This window comes from Pongo abelii, chromosome 18, assembly GCF_028885655.2.
Source record: "Pongo abelii isolate AG06213 chromosome 18, NHGRI_mPonAbe1-v2.0_pri, whole genome shotgun sequence".
NCBI lineage: Eukaryota > Metazoa > Chordata > Mammalia > Primates > Hominidae > Pongo > Pongo abelii.
The window spans coordinates 57890981-57910113 of NC_072003.2; the positions used below are offsets into that span (position 1 = coordinate 57890981).

At 46.5% G+C, this 19133-nt stretch overlaps 1 protein-coding gene across 12 annotated transcripts in view; it reads right to left on the reverse strand.

The window, feature by feature from the left end:
- The window catches only part of CNOT1 (CCR4-NOT transcription complex subunit 1), a 109446-nt gene extending 98602 nt beyond the window's left edge, over positions 1–10844 (reverse strand). For 5 of the 12 annotated variants that reach the window (XM_063717312.1, XM_063717313.1, XM_063717310.1 and 2 more), the window contains exons 1-2: positions 10688–10827; positions 6729–6804 (exon numbers count right to left, since the gene is read on the reverse strand). The gene's annotated coding sequence lies outside the window, so the exon portion shown is untranslated. Of the gene's footprint in view, positions 1–6728; positions 6805–10687 lie in introns of all 12 variants that reach the window. The other 7 variants (XM_063717311.1, XM_024233398.3, XM_024233403.3 and 4 more) reach the window with 2 other exon arrangements.
- Between the last annotated feature and the right edge of the window lie 8289 nt (positions 10845–19133).

Consider the following 19133-nt stretch of genomic DNA (forward strand, 5'->3'; position numbering starts at 1 on the left):
GTCAAGGCTGCAGTGAGCCATGATCGTGCCACTGCACTCCAGCCTGGGCAACAGAGACTCTGTCTCAAAAAACAAAATAACAGAGAGTAGCCTTCTTGAAGCTATTTTATTTTAAAAAGAACTACACCAAGAGAAAACTCTCAAATCTCAGAATTCAATTTACAATGCTAAAGAACTTGTTAAAACTCAAGTCCCTCCATCTTTAGGCAAGTCTCAGCAGAACTGCAAATTTATTATTACACTGACCATTAATTGTAAATGAGCATCTGTTGGTCACACTAGAGTTTTCCATTTTCTTTCTTTCTTTTTTTTTTTTTTTGAGACGGAGTCTCGCTCTGTCACCCAGGCTGAAGTGCAGTGGCGTAATCTCAGCTCACTGCAACCTCCGCCTCTCGGGTTCAAGCAACTCTCCTGCCTCAGCCTCCCAAGTAGCTGGGACTAGCCGCCCGCCACCACACCTGGCTAATTTTTGTATTTTTAGTAGGCACGGGGTTTCACCATATTGACCAGGCTGGTCTTGAACTCCTGACCTTGTGATCCGCCCGCCTCGGCCTCCCAAAGTGCTGGGATTACAGGCGTGAGCCACTGCGCCAAGCCGAGTTTTGCATTTTCATAGTGAGGAAATGAAAAATTCAAATCTTGTTTCTAGTCCTCCAAAAAACTGCTGGGAAAAAAACCTTATTTGCTTTGGTCACAACTAAGAAAACTCTATCCAAATAAAAGGCTGGGGGTAAAGATATTCAAGGAATTGCCAAGATGTAAATAATTTAACTCTGTAGATTACTAGAGATAGTCATGATATTCTAAAATCCAATGCACAAATGAAACTAAAATCCTGACCTACATAATGAACCACCAATGACAGATCTTTTCCTCTGAAATGTTACTTGCTCATTCAAGCAGTATCAAAAAAAGAAAAACCAAAGAGTATTGATCTCCAAGAATGCTATATTCTATCAATTTACCCAACTGTAATAAATGAAGCACTATTCAATTACAGTTCAACTGTATATATGCACTGGGGAAACGGAGACTCCTTACTCACTATGGGACAGAAAACTTAAAAGGCATTGTAGGGTGCACATAAGTGAAACTGGCCAAGGATGGCAAAAAATCAATTTTGCTTAAGGAAATCAGGGATTTATAGACAGTACATCTGAGTTTGGACTAGAATGATAAAGTTTTGGTAGAGATGACATTCCAGATGTAAAAAGACGAAGAGGCTGGGTGCGGTGGCTCACACCTGTAATCCCAACACTTTGGGAGGCTGAGGTGGGCAGATCACCTGAGGTCAGGGGTTCAGGACCAGTCTGGCCAACATGAGGAAACCCCGTCTCTACTAAAAATGCAAAAATTAGCCGCGCATGGTGTGGCAGGCGCCTGTAATCCCCGCTACTCGGTGGGGATAAGGCAGGAGAATCGCTTGAACCCGGAAGGAGGTGGTTGTATTGCAGTGACCAAGATCGCAACACTACATTCCAGCCTGGGTGACACAGCGAAGACTCTGCCTCATTAAAAAAAAAAAAAGAGGACAAAGATATATTTGGGTACCACTGCTTAACAGTCTTTTGACTATAACACAACACAGTAGCACCACAGGGAAGGAGGAATCAACACTTATAACTCCAGATGAAGGTACTAGAATGACTTCTGAACAAAGAAAGCATATTTTCAAAGCAATGATTTAAGTGGCATTTTGGCAGAAATATAACAAATTAACTGCAGTCCTAGAATCTTTTACAATCAGAATATCCACATATTATTTGTAAAATAAACCCAAAAACCAATGATAAAGAAACGATAATGGAGAGTAGTTAGAAAGTTATGTCAAAAAAGACAAAAAGCCTGAAACTAGACAAAAGGATAACTTTCTTTTTTTTTTTTTTTTTTTTGAGACAGTCTGTAACCCAGGTTGGAGCGCAATGATCACAGCCCACTGCAGCCTCGACCTCCCCAGGCTCAGGTGATCCTCCCACCTCAAGTTTTATATTTTTAGCAGAGATGGGGTTTCACCATGTTGCCCAGGGTGGTCTGAAACTCCTGGGCTTAAGTGATTTGTACACCTCTGCCTCCCAAAAGTGTTAGGATTGCAGGCATGAGCCACTGCGCTGGCCCAGCTAACTATTCTTTCTTTTTCTTTTTTTTTTTTCTTTTGAGACAGAGTTTTGCTCTTGTTGCCTAGGCTGGAGTGCAATGGCACGATCTCGGCTCACCACAACCTCCACCTCCCAGGATCCAGCGATTCTCCTGCCTCAGCCTCCCAAGTAGCTGGGATTACAGGCACGCGCCACCACGTCCAACTAATTTTGTATTTTTAGTGGAGACGGGGTTTCTCCATGTTGGTCAAGCTGGTCTCAAACTCCCGACCTCAGGTGATCTGCCTGCCTCAGCCTCCCAAAGTGCTAGGATTACAGGCATGCGCCACCACGCCTGGCAACTATTCTTGTTAGCAAAACCAGGCCTTATATTTCGTCCAAATCCACAGAATATACACCACCATGGCCGGGAGTGGTGGCTCACGCCTGTAATCCCAGCACTTTGGGAGGCCGAGGCGGGCAGATCACGAGGTCAGGAGATTAAGACCATCCTGACTAACATGGTGAAACCCCGTCTCTACTAAAAAATACAAAAAACAAATTAGCCAGGTGCCTGTAGTCCCAGCTATTCAGGAGGCTGAGGCAGGAGAATGGCGTGAACCCTGGAGGCGGAGCTTGCAGTGAGCTGAGATCGCACCACTGCACTCCAGCCTGGGCAACGGAAAGAGACTCCGTCTCAAAAAAAAAAAAAGAAGAAGATACACCACCAAGAGTGAATTCTAATTTAAACTAGAGACTTTGGATGATGATGATCTATCAGTCTAGGTTCATCAATTGTAACAAATGTACAGGCCGGGCTCGGCTCACGCCTGTAATCCCAGCACTTTGGGAGGCGGGGGGGTGGGTGGATCACGAGGTCAGGAGATCGAGACCATCCTGGCTAACACGGTGAAACCCCGTCTCTACTAAAAAAACTACAAAAAATTAGCCAGGTGTGGTGGTGGGCGCCTGTAGTCCCAGTTACTAGGGAGGCTGAGGCAGGAGAATGGCATGAACCTGGGAAGCGGAGCTTGCAGTGAGCCGAGGTGGCACCACTGCACTCCAGCCTGGGTGACAGAGCGAGACTCCATCTCAAAAATGTACCACTCAGGGCGGGGGGGGGCGTTGATAATGGGCAAGGCAAAGCATGTACTGGGGCAGGAGATAATACAGGAAACCTCTGTACTTTCTCATCAATTTTACTGTGATCCCAAAACTGCTCTAAAAAATAAAATCAATTAAGAAAAAAACCCAAAACCTAGAAGCTATAAATCTAAGGGAACAAATGTTTAATTATCTGACTCGGAAACTGCTGAGTTCTGAATATAAAGCTTCAGAATATTATAGGCTCACGCCTATAATCCCAACACTTTGGGAGGCTGAGGTGGGTGGATCACCTGAGGTCGGTGGATCACCTGAGGTCAGGAGTTTGAGACGAGCCTGGGGAACATGGTGAAACCTCGTCTCTACTAAAAATACAAAAATTAGCCAGATGTGGTGGTGGGCACCTATAATCCCACCTACTTGGGAGGCTGAGACAGGATCATCTCTTGAAACCTGGAGGCAGAGGTTGCAGTGAGCTGAGATCGCGCCATTGCACTCTAGCCCGGGCGCCAAGAGTGAAACTCTTGACTCAAAAAAAAAAAAAAAAAAACAAAGAAAAAAGAATATTAGATAGCGTCTTTGAAAATCCTTTTGGCCGGGCGCGGTGGCTCACGCCTGTAATCCCAGCACTTAGGGAGGCCGAGGCAGGCAGATCACCTGAGGTCAGGAGTTCGAGACCAGCCTGACCAACATGGCGAAATCCCGTCTCTACTAAAAATACAAAAATTAGCCAAGCGTGGTGGCAGGCGCCTATAATTCCAGCTACTCAGGCGGCTGAGGCAGGAGAATCGCTTGAACCTGGGAGCCGGAGGTTGCAGTGAGCCGATATCGCGCTCCAGCCTGGGAGATACAGCGAGACTCTGCCTCCAAAAAAAAAAAAAAGAAAAGAAAATACTTCCATCCCACTTTTATATTTCAAATAATTACTTCAACATTACTGTAATATTTATTGTGAGATATACATTTGGTCTTCATCCCATTTCCTGGCATACAACTTCTAAGATCCTTAGAATGGTTAAGTTTCTTTTTGTATGCTGAGTTGACTGATAGCTTGGCAACTTCTAGGTAGTTTCTGCATGGGTGCTGGTCACCTGAAAGACCAAGGCAAGATTAGAGGGTTAGGACTTTTAGCCCCACCTCCTCCAAACTCCAGGGAGGGAAAAGGTGCTAAAGGTTAAGGTGACCACCAAAGGCCAATGATTTAATCAATTGTGCCTATGTAATGAAGCCTCCATAAAAGCTCATAAATGACTGGGCTCAGAGAGCTTCCAGATAGCTAAGGCATAGTGTAGCCAGGGGAGGGCATGGAAGCTCCACGGCCCTTACTTCTCCTACGCACCTCCTCATCCATATCCTTTATAATAAACTCTTAAACCTAAGTGTTGGCCGGGTACAGTGGCTCATGACTGTCTGTAATCCCAGCACTTTGGGAGGCTGAGGTGGGTCAATCACTTGAAGTCAAGAATTCGAGACCAGCCTGGCCAACATGATGAAACCCCGTCTCTACCAAAAATATAAAAAATTAGCCAGGTGTGGTGGCACATGCCTATAATCCCAGCTACCTGGGAGGCTGAGGCAGAACAATCGCTTGAACCAGAGCGACAGAGGTTGCAATGAGCCTAGATCGTGCCACTGCACTCCAGCCTGGGTGACAGAGCCAAGACTCCGGCTTCAAAAGAAAAAAAAAAAAAAACCTAAGTATGTCCGAGAGTTCTATATAAGCCACTCTAGCAAGTTAACTGAACAAAAGAAGGGGGTATTAGGAACTCAATTTATAGTCAGTTGGTCAGAAACACAGGTAAAACCACCTGGGACTTGAGATTAGCATTGGAAGTGGGGGGCTGTCTATGGGACTTGAGCTTTCAACCTGTGGGATCTGATGCTATCTTCAGGTTACACCGTGTCAGAATAATACTGAATTAGAGGATACCCATGTGGTGTCCACTGCTGAACAGCTTGCTTGATGTGCAGGGGAAAACCCCACACATCTGGTGGCGTGAGAATATACTGGAAGAAAGTTTATGTCCTCAGAATCAACAAAAAATTATCCTACATGGTTGAACATCGTATTCAACATTTCAGGAATTTCCCTGTAACAACTGTAACACAGTTAAGCAACAGGTATCCTGGAGGTTAATGCTGTGTTTTCCAGAATTAAAGATATAAATGCATTTCTTAAATATATACACTACATTCCTTTAAATCACTGCTGGGTGCGACGGCTTACGCCTATAATCCCAGCACTTTGGGAGGCTGAGGTGAGTGGATCACAAGGTCAGGAGTTCGAGACCAGCCTGACCAACATGGTGAACCAGATCTCTACTAAAAATACAAAAATTACCCAGCCATCATGGCACGTGCCTGTAATCCCAGCTACTCGGGAGGCTGAGGGAGGAGAATCGCTTGAACCTGGGAGGCGGAGGTTGCAGTGAGCTGAGATCACACCACTGCTCTCCAGCCTGGGCAACAGAGCAAGACTCCATCTTAAAAAACAAACAAACAAATGAAAAAACTCAACAAATGGCTTCATATTAAGTCTACACCTCTAATTACTGCCTTCTCAAACTATGCTTTCCAGTGAACAATGCTTTATTTGGTTTGCTACATTCTTGCAAATTTGAGTGAAAAGTACACTTAAAAAAAAAAAAGTATCATAGGCCAGTATGGTGGCTCACATCTGTAATCACAGCACTCTGGGAGGTCTTGGTGGACAGATCGCTTGAGCCCAGGAGTTCCAGACCAGCCTGGGAAACACGATGAAACCTCACCTCTACCAAAAAAATACAAAAATTAGGCCAGGCGCAGTGGCTCACACCTGTAATCCCAGAACTTTGGGAAGCTGAGGCAGGTAGACCACTTGAGGTCAAGAGTTCAAGACCAGACAGCCAATACGGTAAAACCCCATCTCTACTAAAAATACAGGCCTGGGCAGTGGCTCACGCCTGTAATCCCAGCACTTTGGGAGGCCAAGGCAGGTGGATCACCTGAGGTCAGGAGTTCGAGACCAGCCTGACTAACGTGGTGAAACCCTGTCTCTACTAAATACAAAAAATTAGCCGGGCATGGTGGTGTGCGCCTGTAATCCCAGCTACTCAGGAGGCTGAGGCAGGAGAATCGCTTGAACCCAGGAGCCAGAGGTTGCAGCGAGCAGAGATCGCACCGTTGCACTCCAGCCTGGACAACAAGAGCAAAACCCTGTTTTAAAAAAACATATATATATGTATATACATATATATGTATGTACATATATGTATATACATATATACGTATATATACATATGTATATACATATATATATATATAAATAAAATTAGCCAGGCATGATAGCGCACACCTGTAATCCCAGCTACTTGGGAAGCTGAGGCAGGAGAATCACTTGAACCAGGGAGGCAGAAGTTGCAGCAAGCCAAGATCGCACCACTGCACTCCAGCATGAGGGAAAGAGCAAAACTCTCTCAAAAAAAAAAAAAGAAAAAAAATGTTTTTGACACTTGTGGTTAGCATGCACCCGTAGTCCCAGCTACTCAGGGGCTGAGGTGGGAGACTCACCTGAGACCAGAATATCAAGGCTGCAGTGAGCAGTGATTGTGCCGCTGCACTCCAGCCTAGGCATTGAAGTGAAACCCTGTCTCAAAAAAAAAAAAAAAACTATTGTATACACTGGGGGGCAGAAGGTTTTGAGCCCCTTTTAACTTTCAAAGATTCATCTTTAAAATTGTGAGCAAACAGAAAAGGAATTGCTAGATTCTTCTATATATAGAGTCACTCAATGGGATGCCATTTTGAAACTTCACAGCAGGAAGTTTAGTTCAGTCAGAAGGTCATTAAAGAAATGCCTCAGTTAATATATATGACTTGAAAGTCTTTTCTTTTATAAAAGTATATACCAAGTTCAGGCCGGGTGCTATGGCTCACGCCTGTAATCCCAGCACTTTGGGAGACTGAGGCAGGCGGATCACCTGAGGTCAGGAATTCGAGACCAGCCTGGCCAACACGTTGAAACCTCTTCTCTACTAAAAACACAAAAACTAGCTGGCCGTGGTGGCAGGCGCCTGTAATCCAGCTACTCAGGAGGCCGAGGCAGGAGAATCGCTTGAACCTGGGAGGCGGGGGTTGCAGTGAGCCAAGATCCCACCATTGCACTCCAGCCTGGGAAACAGAGCGACACTGCGTCTCAAAAAAAAAAAAAAAAACAAACAAACAAACAAAAAAAAAACCAAGTTCATAAAATACAGCATTTCAAAATGGCAGACTACTAGGCTGGGCACAGTCACTCACGCCTGTAATCCCAGCACTCTGGGAGGCCGACGTGGGTGGATCACGAGGTCAAGAGTTCGAGACCAGCCTGACCAACATAGTGAAACCCCGTCTCTACCAAAAATACAAAAATTAGCTGGGTGTAGTGGTGCGCGCCTGTAATCCCAGCTACTTGGGAGGCTGGGGCAGGAGAATCACTTGAACCCGGGAGGCGGAGATTGCAGTGAGCCGAGATCGCACCACTACATTCCAGCCTGGGCAACAGGGTGAGACTCCGTCTCAAAAAAAAAAAAATGGCAGACTACTATTTTTGTTAATGTGGGACAAAATACTCGTAACAAATATTTTGCAAAATTTTTTTTTAATTTCACATTTTCTTTTTTGTAAAGACAGGGTCTCACCATGTTGCCCAGGCTGGTCTCCAACTCCTAGTCTCAAGCATCCTCCTCCCTCATCCTCCCAAAAAGCTAGGATACAGGCTTGAGCCACTTGCCTGGGCCAAAAAAATTAGTCCCAAAATATGACAGCATTCAATTAGAATTATTATGGACAAATTCCATTCTCTGGTATTGGGTACCAAAGACGTGTTTGTTATTACACAGAAAAAAAATAATCAAGTTCATAAATTCAAACTGGTTAAAAAGAAAGCTTCTCGGCTGGGTACGATGGCTCACGTCTGTAATCCCAGCACTTTGGGAGGGTGAGGTGGGTGGATCATGAGGTTAAGAGTTCGAGACCATCCTGGCCAACATGGTGAAACCCTGTCTCTATTAAAGTACAAAAATTAGCTGGGTGTGGTGGCGGGCGCCTGTAGTCCCAGCTACTCAGGGGGCCGAGGCAGAAGAATTGCTTGAACCCTGGAGGCAAAGGTTGCAGTGAACCGAGATCGTGTGCCACTGCACTCCAGCCTGGTGACACAGCGAGACTCCATCTCAAAAAAAAAAAAAAAAAAAAAAGTTTCTCATAACCAGATCAGAATCTATCCTAAAACATACTCAGAAAAAGTAACATGCAAGATAATTTGAAATCAGACTTTAAAGCATGTTTTGAAAAGATGGCAAGCATTTCCATTTGTTTTCATAGTTTTTTTTAATGACTTGACTCCAAATAAGAAGGATGTCTTATTATTTAGCTTGACAACATCTATGTTAAAGAGACTAGGATCTAAACCCAGAAGAGAAATTCAGAAACTAGAAAAAAAGAAAATGAACCCAGGGTGGTAAGCTGGGAACCAAAAAGAGCATATTTCAATTCTTTTCCACCATAATGCCACAAAACCGTACTTAAAACTTCTAAGATTACAATCTTAGGTAAGAAAAGGAAATATTTTCAGTTACAAATAGACATGTCTTTGAGCCTTGATTCTAGACTTTTTTTTTTTTTTTTTTTTTTTGAGACCGAGTCTCCCTGTCCCCCAGGCTGGAGTGCAGTCGTTCTATCTCGGCTCACTGCAACCTCCGCCTCCCGGGTTCAAGCAATTCTCCTGCCTCAGCCTCCCAAGTAGCTGGGATTACAGGCACCTGCCACGACGCCCGGCTAATGTTTGTATTTTTAGTAGAGACGCGGTTTTGACATGTTGGCCAGGCTGGTCTCGAACTCCTGACCTCTGGTGATTCACCTACCTTGGCCTCCCTAAGTGCTGGGATTACAGGCGTGAGCCACCGCGCCCAGTCGATTCTAGACTTGTTTCCACTAAGACTTGGGGAACCCACACTTGTTGAAAAGGAACTAACTCTCCAAACTAGTTTTATCAACATGCTATCATTTCAGTCAAAGCACAGCTAGCCACCTAAAACCATGTATCATCAATGCATATTCTCCTTAGACAAGGTAACAATTTGCAGTGTCCCAAAACATAATTATTTAAACTGTTACCACATGTCTTCTCAATAGCCAATCTTTAAAAGGGTAGGAATACCAACCTGGACCACAGATCACTTAAGTATTAAACCCAAATACCTATAGAAAAAAACTGTTCTTAATCTGTTTGACCTTCTTCCTAATATTTTACTTGCCTTCCCTCATTTTTTTAATCCATGTATTCCCTATTCCTATCAAAGGGGCTGTCATAAGGAAAACGTTCAGCATTGTTTCAAACAGTACAGTTATATTCACTCAATTATTGACTTTAAAAAAAACCCCAAGTAGTCACAGGCGATCAAACTGTAGAGAAATCGGCAGGGTAGGTTAAGCATTGTTACTCAGTTTTCAGGAAGAAAACAGACTTTATTAGAGTCCTAAGAAATGTGACATTTGATTAACTTCATGGGAAAAGTTTGTCATAAAGTTTATTTTAAATACAACATTTTCAAACGCACAGATGTCAAGCATTCTTTTTTAATCTACAAAGCTAACTCCTCGCAGAGTTAGTATCTGTGAGCCCTCTTGGGTGAATTCTGCAAAGGAGGTGGTATTGAAAAAGTATTATTTGTGTTTGGCCTTAAGTAGCTCTACAAGACCTGCAGTGGATCTCATCAGCCTTGAGGCCTACAAGTGCTCAGCTCACTAGCGGGACACTTGTCCTGGGTGAGCAGGACCGCCACTACTGCAGACACCGGACCGAGTAGGTGGGGGCCAACTTCAAAGAAAGTGTGAGCGCCCAGGCGCGCGAGTGGAACAAAACCTGTAGCAAGTAATAAGGAAGTGCTCGCTCCCGCCCGCCCTTCCCATCCGGGGACACCCGAAACCTGGGGGGCTTTGACAACGTGCTGGGGGCGTAAGAGGGGGAGAGTGGCAGCTCCGAGTACACGGAGAAGAACTGGAAACGTGCAAAAACTCCAAACACGGTCCATCCCGCCAGAAGCCCTAGGCCTCGGGAGCCGATGCCCACTGCAACCATCAGGGAGCAGAGACAGAAAGAGTAGTTAAGGAGCTCGTGGAGGTCTCGGGGGGTGCAACCCGCGCGAAGCCAGGCCCAGCGACACGAACTGCCGCCGCTGCCGCCCCCTGAACCTCCAGGCCCGGGACAGAGACCACCATGGGTCTCACCCCGCGCTCTACCCTCCGCTTCCTGGAGCCTCCTCGCTGGCCTCTAATCTTCAGAGCGCGAAGCCTCCGAGAGCCGTGTGGAGAAGAGTCGGCCCTCTCCCGCCTCGTCCCACTTTCCCGTCCCGGCTGCCTCTCACTCCCTAGAGCTCCGGGAAACGCTTCCAGTGGCCCCAGGTCCACCCCTGTTCCTCCTCCCACCGGCACTCGCGTTCCCAAGCTGACACCGCCACCCTACCCTAGCCCCTGACGCCAGCCCGCCTCACCTCAGGCGGCTCCGGCAGCGCTGGACACAGGAAACTCCTGGGTCCCCGACTCCGGCTCTCCCCGACCCCCTCTTCGGTTAACTCCGCTTGTTTCTCTACAAAATGGCGCCTGAGGTCGCGCGCTCACGTCGCGGCCTTTCCCCTCCCCGTTCCCATTTCATCATTCGCTGCCCGCCCGAGGAGGGATGACCCCAGCGCCAGCCAATGGCCGCGCCCCGCCTGTGGCTTCTACCCAATCACCGACAGGTGCCCGCGGATTTAAACCAATCACACTTTATCACTTGCAGAAGTCGAGGAAGAAACCAGGCTCCTGCTGGCAACTACCAATCCGGACTCCTACTTCGCGGACTTTGGCCAATTGCCTCTCACCAGGCCCAGGGGACCGGAGTCAGAGCCCTCGCGCCTGCGCTCGAGGCGAGGGCCAATAGGGAGATGCTGATAACTTCGATTTGGGGCTTCACGTACTTCCCACCTGCCCTCGAGGGCTGCGACCAGTGGGGCTTGGCATTGCCTTTGAGGAACAATAAATTATGGAAGGGGCCCATAACTCCTCGCCACCCTGCGCGGGAACTACTTTGAATTACAGTGAAACAGCTTTCCTTCACTTTCTTTCCTCTTTCGAAATGTCACGGTCCAGTAGACTTCGGGGATTCCCAACCGAAACATTCCCCTCCCCTAGTGTCCCTTTGGCGTGGAACGCCAGCCAGAAAGCAAGACAGGTTGTGACTAGAGTTGGGGTGCTTTGCATCCTGGGATGTGTAGTCGCGCTCCCCTACCCCCTTCCCATCGCAGAAGTAATGCGTCTTCGTCTGTCACTGGCTGCGCCCTAGAAGGAGCAGTGCATGCTGGGGGATGTAGTCACCCAGGTGGCCACCTTGTCCTCGCTTGCTTCGCTTTGGTCAAGGGAACTTTCTGTTTTAGTTCTGCCTATTGAAGAAGGGACACCTTCCAGAGACGCCTTCCAGAGACGTAGGAGACGCAAGTTCTCTTCCTGACTTAAGTCCTAGAAGCCGTCTAAGAAAGGATACCCATGTCCTTTGCTCTCAAGAGAAAAAGCATAGAAACATATTTTGCTATGGTTTGTTTGTTAACTATGATAGTTGGTAAGATTTTATACTCACCTGTACCCAAAAGAGAAAGGATTGGGAAGGAAGTGTTGACTGGTTAGCTCTATTACTTTTTGAAATTAAGGCTGGGCGCGGTGGCTCACGCTTGTAATCCTAGCACTTTGGGAGGCTGAGGCGGGAGGATCACGACGTCAGGAGATCGAGACCATCCTGGCTAACACGGTGAAACCCCATCTCTACTAAGATACAAAAAATTAGCCGGGCGTGGTGGCGCACGCCTGTAATCCCAGCTACTTAGGAGGCTGAGGCAGGAGAATCGCTTGAACCCGGGAAGCGTGGGTTGCAGTGAGCAGAGATCGCGCCACTGCACTCCAGCCTGAGCTACAGAGCAAAACTCTGTCTCAAAAAAAAAAAAAAAAAAAAAAGGCCGGGCGCTGTGGATCACGCCTGTAATCCCAGCACTTTGGGAGGCCGAGGCGGGCGGATCACGAGGTCAGGAGATCGAGACCATTCCGGCTAACACGGTGAAACCCCATCTCTACTAAAAATACAGAAAAATTAACCGGGCATAGCGGCGGGCGCCTGTAGTCCCAGCTACTCGGGAGGCTGAGGCAGGAGAATGGCGTGAACCCGGGAGGCGGAGCTTGCAGTGAGCCGAGATCCCGCCACTTCACTCCAGCCTGGGTGACTGAGCGAGACTCTTGTCTCCAAAAAAAAAAAAAGAAAAGAAAAAGAAATTCAAACCTATCCCTCTGCTCATCCCTGTCCTCAGGCTAGGCTCAGTAGGTGGTCTTCTGGCTATCTCTCTCATATTACCTCTCGTGCCCAAAAAAATACTTTAAAAAATTATGGTAAGAAACACATGAAATTTACCATCTTAATCATTTTTAAGTGTAGAATACACTTAAACTATATGCATATTGTTGTACAACAGATCTCTAGAACTTTTTCATCTTGCAAAACTGAAACTACATCTGTTGTTTAACACCTTCCATTTCCCCCTCCCCACAGTCCCTGACAATCACCATTCTTCTTTATGTTTCTGAGTTTGATTACTTTAGATACCTCATATAAGCGGAATCATGCAGTATTTGTCTTTTTGTGACTGGCCTATTTAACTGAGCCTAATGTCCTAAAAACACATCTTTTTTTTTTTTTTTGAGACGGAGTTTTGCTCTTGTTGCCCAGGCTGGAGTGCAATGGTGCGATTTCAGCTCACTGCAACCTCCACCTCCCCAGTTCAAGCAAGACTCCTGCCTCAGCCTCCCGGGTACCTGAGATTGCAGGCACGTGCCACCACACCCAGCTAATTCTTGTATTTTTAGTAGAGACAGGGTTTCACCATATTGGTCAGGCTGGTATTGAACTCCTGACCTCAGGTAATCCACCCGCCTCAGCCTCCCAAAGTGCTGGGATTACAGGCATGAGCCACCAAGCCCAGCCTAAAAATACTTTTCGACACCTACCTTTCCTTAGTTAGAGGCCAGGTCTTTCAGCCTGCATTTACTGAGTCCCTCGTGTTTTCAAGCAACTGTGCAAGAGCCAGAACTGTGCAAGAGCCAGGGACCCCACATATAGTAAGAACAAGGATCACTTCAGTCTTGTTCATAGCTGTATTCTCAGCACCTAGCATTGTGTCTGGCACATGGTAGGCATATGTGCAAATAAGCCTTGCAGGGTACTAAAGGGAGAAATCGACTTACAACAATTGTAATCTTAGAAGTAAAAGGCCCCCTAAACAGAACAAGGATGAGGAATAAGGCCCTTCCCTGCACTGTTGCTAGTAAAAGTTGCCAAAACCCCTATGTATAGCAGCATTTTGGCCGAGTTTATCAAAAGTGAAAATGCCAACTCCACTGACCCAGTAATTCCATGTCTAAGAATTTACTCCACAGATGAACATTGCAAATGTGTGCAGAGAGCATACAGATACACATGGAAGCATTGTTTATGGGGACCCAAAAGATTGGAAACAATAATAAAATGTATGGTACTTTAGGCCAGACCCCATCTCTACTAAAAATACAAAAAGTAGCCAGGTGTGGTGGCAGGCGCCTGTAATCCCAGCTATTGGGGAGGCTGAGGCAAGAGAATCGCTTGAACCGGGGAGACAGAAGTTTCAGTGAGCGGAGATCGCACCACTACACTCAAGCCTGGGTGACAGAGTGAGACTGTGACTCAAAAATAAATAAATAAATAAATATCGTACTTTTTAATGAAATATAATGAATTTTTTTTTTTTTTTAGACGGAGTCTCGCTCTGTCGCCCAGGCTGGAGTGCAGTGTGGCACGATCTCGGCTCACTGCAAGCTCTGCCTGCCGGGTTCATGCTGTTCTCCTGCCTCAGCCTCCCAAGTAGCTGGGACTACAGGCGCCCGCCACCACGCCTGGCTAATTTTTTGTATTTTTAGTAGAGACGGGGTTTCTCCGTGTTAGCCAGAATGGTCTCTATCTCCTGACCTTGTGATCCGCCCACCTTGGCCTCCCAAAGTGCTGGGATCACAGGCATCAGCCACCATGCCCGGCCTCTTTTTTTTTTTAAATGAGGTAAGTCGGCCGGGCACAGTGACTCACACTTGTAATCCCAGCACTTTGGGAGGCTGAAGCGGGTGGATCACCTGAGGTCTGGAGTTCGAGACCAGCCTGGCCAGCACAGTGAAACCCTGTCTCTAGTAAAAATACAAAAATACAAAAATCAGTCTAAAAAATAATAATAATAATAAAATGAGGTAAGTCTATATTTGCTTATGTGGAATGGTTCTAAGATTTATTGCTAAATTAGAAAGTTAGATGCAGGAAAGAAAAAAATATATAATCATTATGTTATCATTTGTGTGGAAGAAAATATATTTATATTTATATATAACTAAATGCATCAAAATATTTGAAAAGATATGCCTCTCCCCCCCAACTAACACCAATGTTTGTCTGTAGGGAGAGGAGTGGGAATGAGGAAGGGTAAAAGGAAACTTGGGCTTTTTATTCTATAGACTACTTTTTTTTTTCTTTTTTCTTTTCTTTTTTTGCCCAGGCTGGAGTGCAATGGCATGGTGTTGACTCACTGCAACCTCTGCCTCCCAGTTACAAGCAATTCTCCTGCCTCAGCCACCCGAGCAACTGGGATTATAGGCACCTGCCACCATGCCCAGCTAATTTTTTGTATTTTTGTAGAGACAGGGTTTCACCATGTTGGCTAGGCTGGTCTTGAACTCCTGACCTCAGATGATCCACCTGCCTCGGCTTCCCAAAGTGCTGGGATTACAGGCGTGAGCCACTGTACCTGCCCACTATTTGAACTTTTTACAAAGAGTATGTATTTATGTTTTATTTGTATAATTTTAAATACTTTTTAAATGAATTAAAAACTCTCTTTGTAGAGATGAGATCTCACTCAGTCTGGTCTCCAACTCCTGGCCTCAAGTGATTCCCCACACCTAGGCCTCCCAAAGTGCTGGGGTTACAGGTGTAAACCACCACACCCCACCTTAAGATTTTTTTTTTTTTTTTAAGACAATAGATGATACCTGTAGAGGTCAGCTATCTAAGGTCAACTCTGTAATTCTACAGCTAGTTCTGGTCTCAAACATAGATCTCCAAAAATAAAGATAAGGTAAAATAAAGCTGAACTGCCTTTTTCTACTTCCGCCTGTCTTTGCCAGGAAAATGGTTTGCTGCTTTCAACTGAGACTGCTCCAGGAGACCCTTGTGCCCACTGCCAACCCCTCCCCTGGAGTTACAACACCACTTCTAGGATTTGACTTGTCATGGAGCCTGAGCTAAGTACCTGCAAGATTTGCACAATGGCCTAGAGATCAAAGTCCTTCAACCATCTGTCATAATCCTAGGTGGCTTCTATCCTTGCTAAAAAGCTGAAAGACTCACAGGAAATTTACAAACTGGAAGGGATACTGTAGATCACTTGATACACCTTTGAATTTTTATCAAAAGACATAATTGGAAATCAAGCCCAGACAAACTATTTCACTAGACATCTTCACAAAGGATTAACTGAATCACCTTATAACTCTGCAACACACTGTATTTAGAAACAGGATATTTTAGCTAGCTGTTAATTACTTTCCTGGCCTCTTTCCTTAGCCTTCTTCCGGTCTTTCACTTCTCCCCAATTAACTGCATCCCAGGCTGTGGAAGAATTTTACAAAACTCTTGGCCGGGCACGGTGGCTCACGCCTATAATCCCAGCACTTTGGGACACCGGGGTAGGCAGATCATGAGGTCAGGAGAAAGAGACCATCCTGGCCAACATGGTGAAACCCTGTCTCTACTAAAATACAAAAACTTAGCTGTGCATGGTGGCGCACGCCTGTGGTCCCAGCTACTCAGGAGGCCGAGGCGGGGGAATTGCTTGAACCCGGAAGGCAGAGTTGCAGTGAGCCAAGATCACGCCACTGCACTCCAGCCTGGCTAGAGAGCAAGACTCTGATTTTACAAAACTCTTTTCACTGTTTCCCAGAATAGCCCAGAGAGGGAAATGTAAGTACTGGAAACAAAAGCCTTATTTAATTAGGTTAGGGAGGGGAACAAAAAATACTTAGAAGACAAATAATTTTGAGGTTTTGAGATCTGTGCAAACTATATTATATTTCAAAGTGCTTGGAAGAAAGGTGAATGGAAATACAAGGCCTTTGGCCATGGTGGCTTACGCCTGTAATCCCAGCATTTTGGGAGGCTGAGGTGGGAGGACTGCTTGAGCCCAGGAGTTAGAGACCAGCCTGGGAAACGCAGCAAGATTCTACAAAAAAGAAAAAGAAAAATTAACCAGGCATGGTGCCGCATACCTGTAGTTGCAGCTACTTAGGAGGCTGAGGTGGGAGGATCCCCTGAGGCCAGAAGGTCAAGGCTGCAGTGAGCCGTGATTGCACGAGTGCACTCCAGTCTGGGCAACAGACTGAGACCTTGTCTCAAAAAATAAAGAAATACAAAAAAAAGAATGCAAGAAATACAAAGCCTTATTATTTCATGTTCCTGTTTTTCAGTCTCATTTTTCAAGTTAGTCAGTAACTTCAATTTACAGTAGTTTTAAGTACCTTAGGATTCTCTGTCTTATCCAGAGCTGCCCATTGACAGCCTAACTCTAAATCCAGCCCATTACCACTGCCTTGCCCCAATCCGTCTGATTCCCTGGGCACTCAAGCTCTAGTAGGACATTGGTAGCTCTACCCTGGGAGGATGTCCAGGGAGGCACACTGCAAAAAGCCCACTGAGAAATTCAGAAACCTGTAGCCATAAAAAGTAAATGAGATCATGTCCTTTGCAGGAACCTGGATGAAGCTGGAAGCCATCGTCTTCAGCAAACTAACACAGGAACAGAAAACCGAACCCCACATGTTCTCACTCATAAGCAGGAGTTGAACAATGAGAACACATGGGCATGGGGAGGGGAACATCACACACTGGGGCCTGTCAGCGGTTGGGGGCAAGGGGAGGGAGAGCATTAGGACAAATAGCTAATACATGCAGGACTTAAAACTGAGATGACGAGTTGTTAGGTGTATACCTGTGTAACAAACCTACACATTCTGCTCTTGTATCCCAGCACTTAAAGTACAATAAAAACTATAATATATATATTTAAAAAATTAAAAACCTGGCTGGGCGTGGAGTAGGAGTTACAGAGGAAGAGTGGTGGGGAGGGGGTTACATTCCAGCAAAGAGCTAGGCCTCCCAGAGATGATACAGCATCTTTGGGCATCTGTGAGGAGCTGAAAGACCAGGAAGGCTGGAACCCAGAGAGGTAGCCAGAAGCCCATCTAGGGCTGCTGTGGTCAGCCCTTTATCCTAAGAGCTCTGGGAAGCCTTTGAAGGGTTGGGTGGAGCAGCTGACAGGCTTATATTTGCATTTTTTTTTTAAGGTCACACTGGCTGTGATGTGGAGGAATGGCTGGAAAACTAACCAGGAAACTACTCTAAGAGTCCAGGGCAGATAGTGCGGTGGGAATGGGGAGAACTGGGACCACAAGAGATGTGGGAGGTGAAATTGTTGGGCTTTGGTAATTGATAGAGTGTGAAAGGCAAGAGAAAAGAAATGAAGAGGCCTGGCGCAGTGGCTCATGCCTGTAATCCCAGCACTTTGGGAGGCTGAGGTGGGCAGATCACCTGAGGTCAGGAGTTCGAGACCAGCCTGGCCAACATGATGAAACCCCATCTCTACAAAAATACAAAAATTAACTGGGCATGGTGGCGCGTGCCTGTAGCCCCAGCTACTAGGGAGGCTGAGGCGGGAGGATTGCTTGAATCCGGGAGGTGGAGGTTGCAGTGACCCGAGATCACGCCACTGCACACTGCACTCCAGCGTGGGCGACAGCGAGACTCCGTCTCAAAAAAAAAAAAAAGAATTGTCTGCTACTGGGTGCCTTTCTCCCTATGAGACAAGGAGACTGGGGAAGTTCGGGAGAAGAGATGGTGAGTTTAGTGCAGGTGTTGGAGGTAGTTGTGATTCACCCAGGTGGAGACGTCCAGTAACCCCGAAGGAGCTAACACTCAGGAAGACTCTGGAAACAGGGGATGCAGTTACTGACAGGCCAGGCTGGTAGAGCTGCTGCCCAGCGGGAGTTTGCAGAAAGCAGAAGCCAGGGCCTGAAAAGAATCCTGCTGGAGCTCAAGGTTAAGTGTGGAAGAGCCCCCTGCAAAGAAGGCATGGAAGAGCAGCCCAGCCCAAGAGGCCTGAGGGCTACTGGAGGCCAAGAGAACCGAGAGGCTCAGTGTTTTTGAGCAGTCAAGCAAGGAGGGGATTGACAAGGTCCTTGGGCTGTGTGACAGCTCAGCTTGGCCATGGTGACCTTAAAGAGAGTCCTTTCTGTGGAATGAGAGGAGACCAAAGTCAGAGGGAAGTGGCCTGTGAGTCTGGGAAAGGCAGGGAGAGGTATAGCTGGAGGAGAGGGTTCTATTTTTTTTTTTTTTTCAAAGATGAAGAGATTGGCACACATTTAAATGCTAATGAAGCTCTTTTGGAAATAAGTTATCCCTTGTCTGTGATCTGGGTGGAGCGCAGCTTTACACAGTTGAAGGGACAAGGTCTCCTTTTGGATACCAATGAAAAGGAAGAAATGCTTGAACTTTGATCATCTTCCCAGTCCTCCTCCATTTGATTCTTCCCTGAGACAGAATGCTTCCAGGATGGCCGCCTTTTGGAGCAGCACTAGGACTCTTCCCCAGGCTGCTGACTTCTGGAAGAATGAAGGGCTACAGTACTCCACCTCCACCCCCAATCCCCACCACAAACCCCCCAGAATCCACTCTTCCCCTCCTCTGGGGCACAGGGTCTCCACAAACCTCTCCCCAGCCAGATGAGCTTTGCATTTGTCACGGGGCATGGAGGTTGTGCTGCAGCAGCTTCTGGTAGAAAGGGGACATGTCCG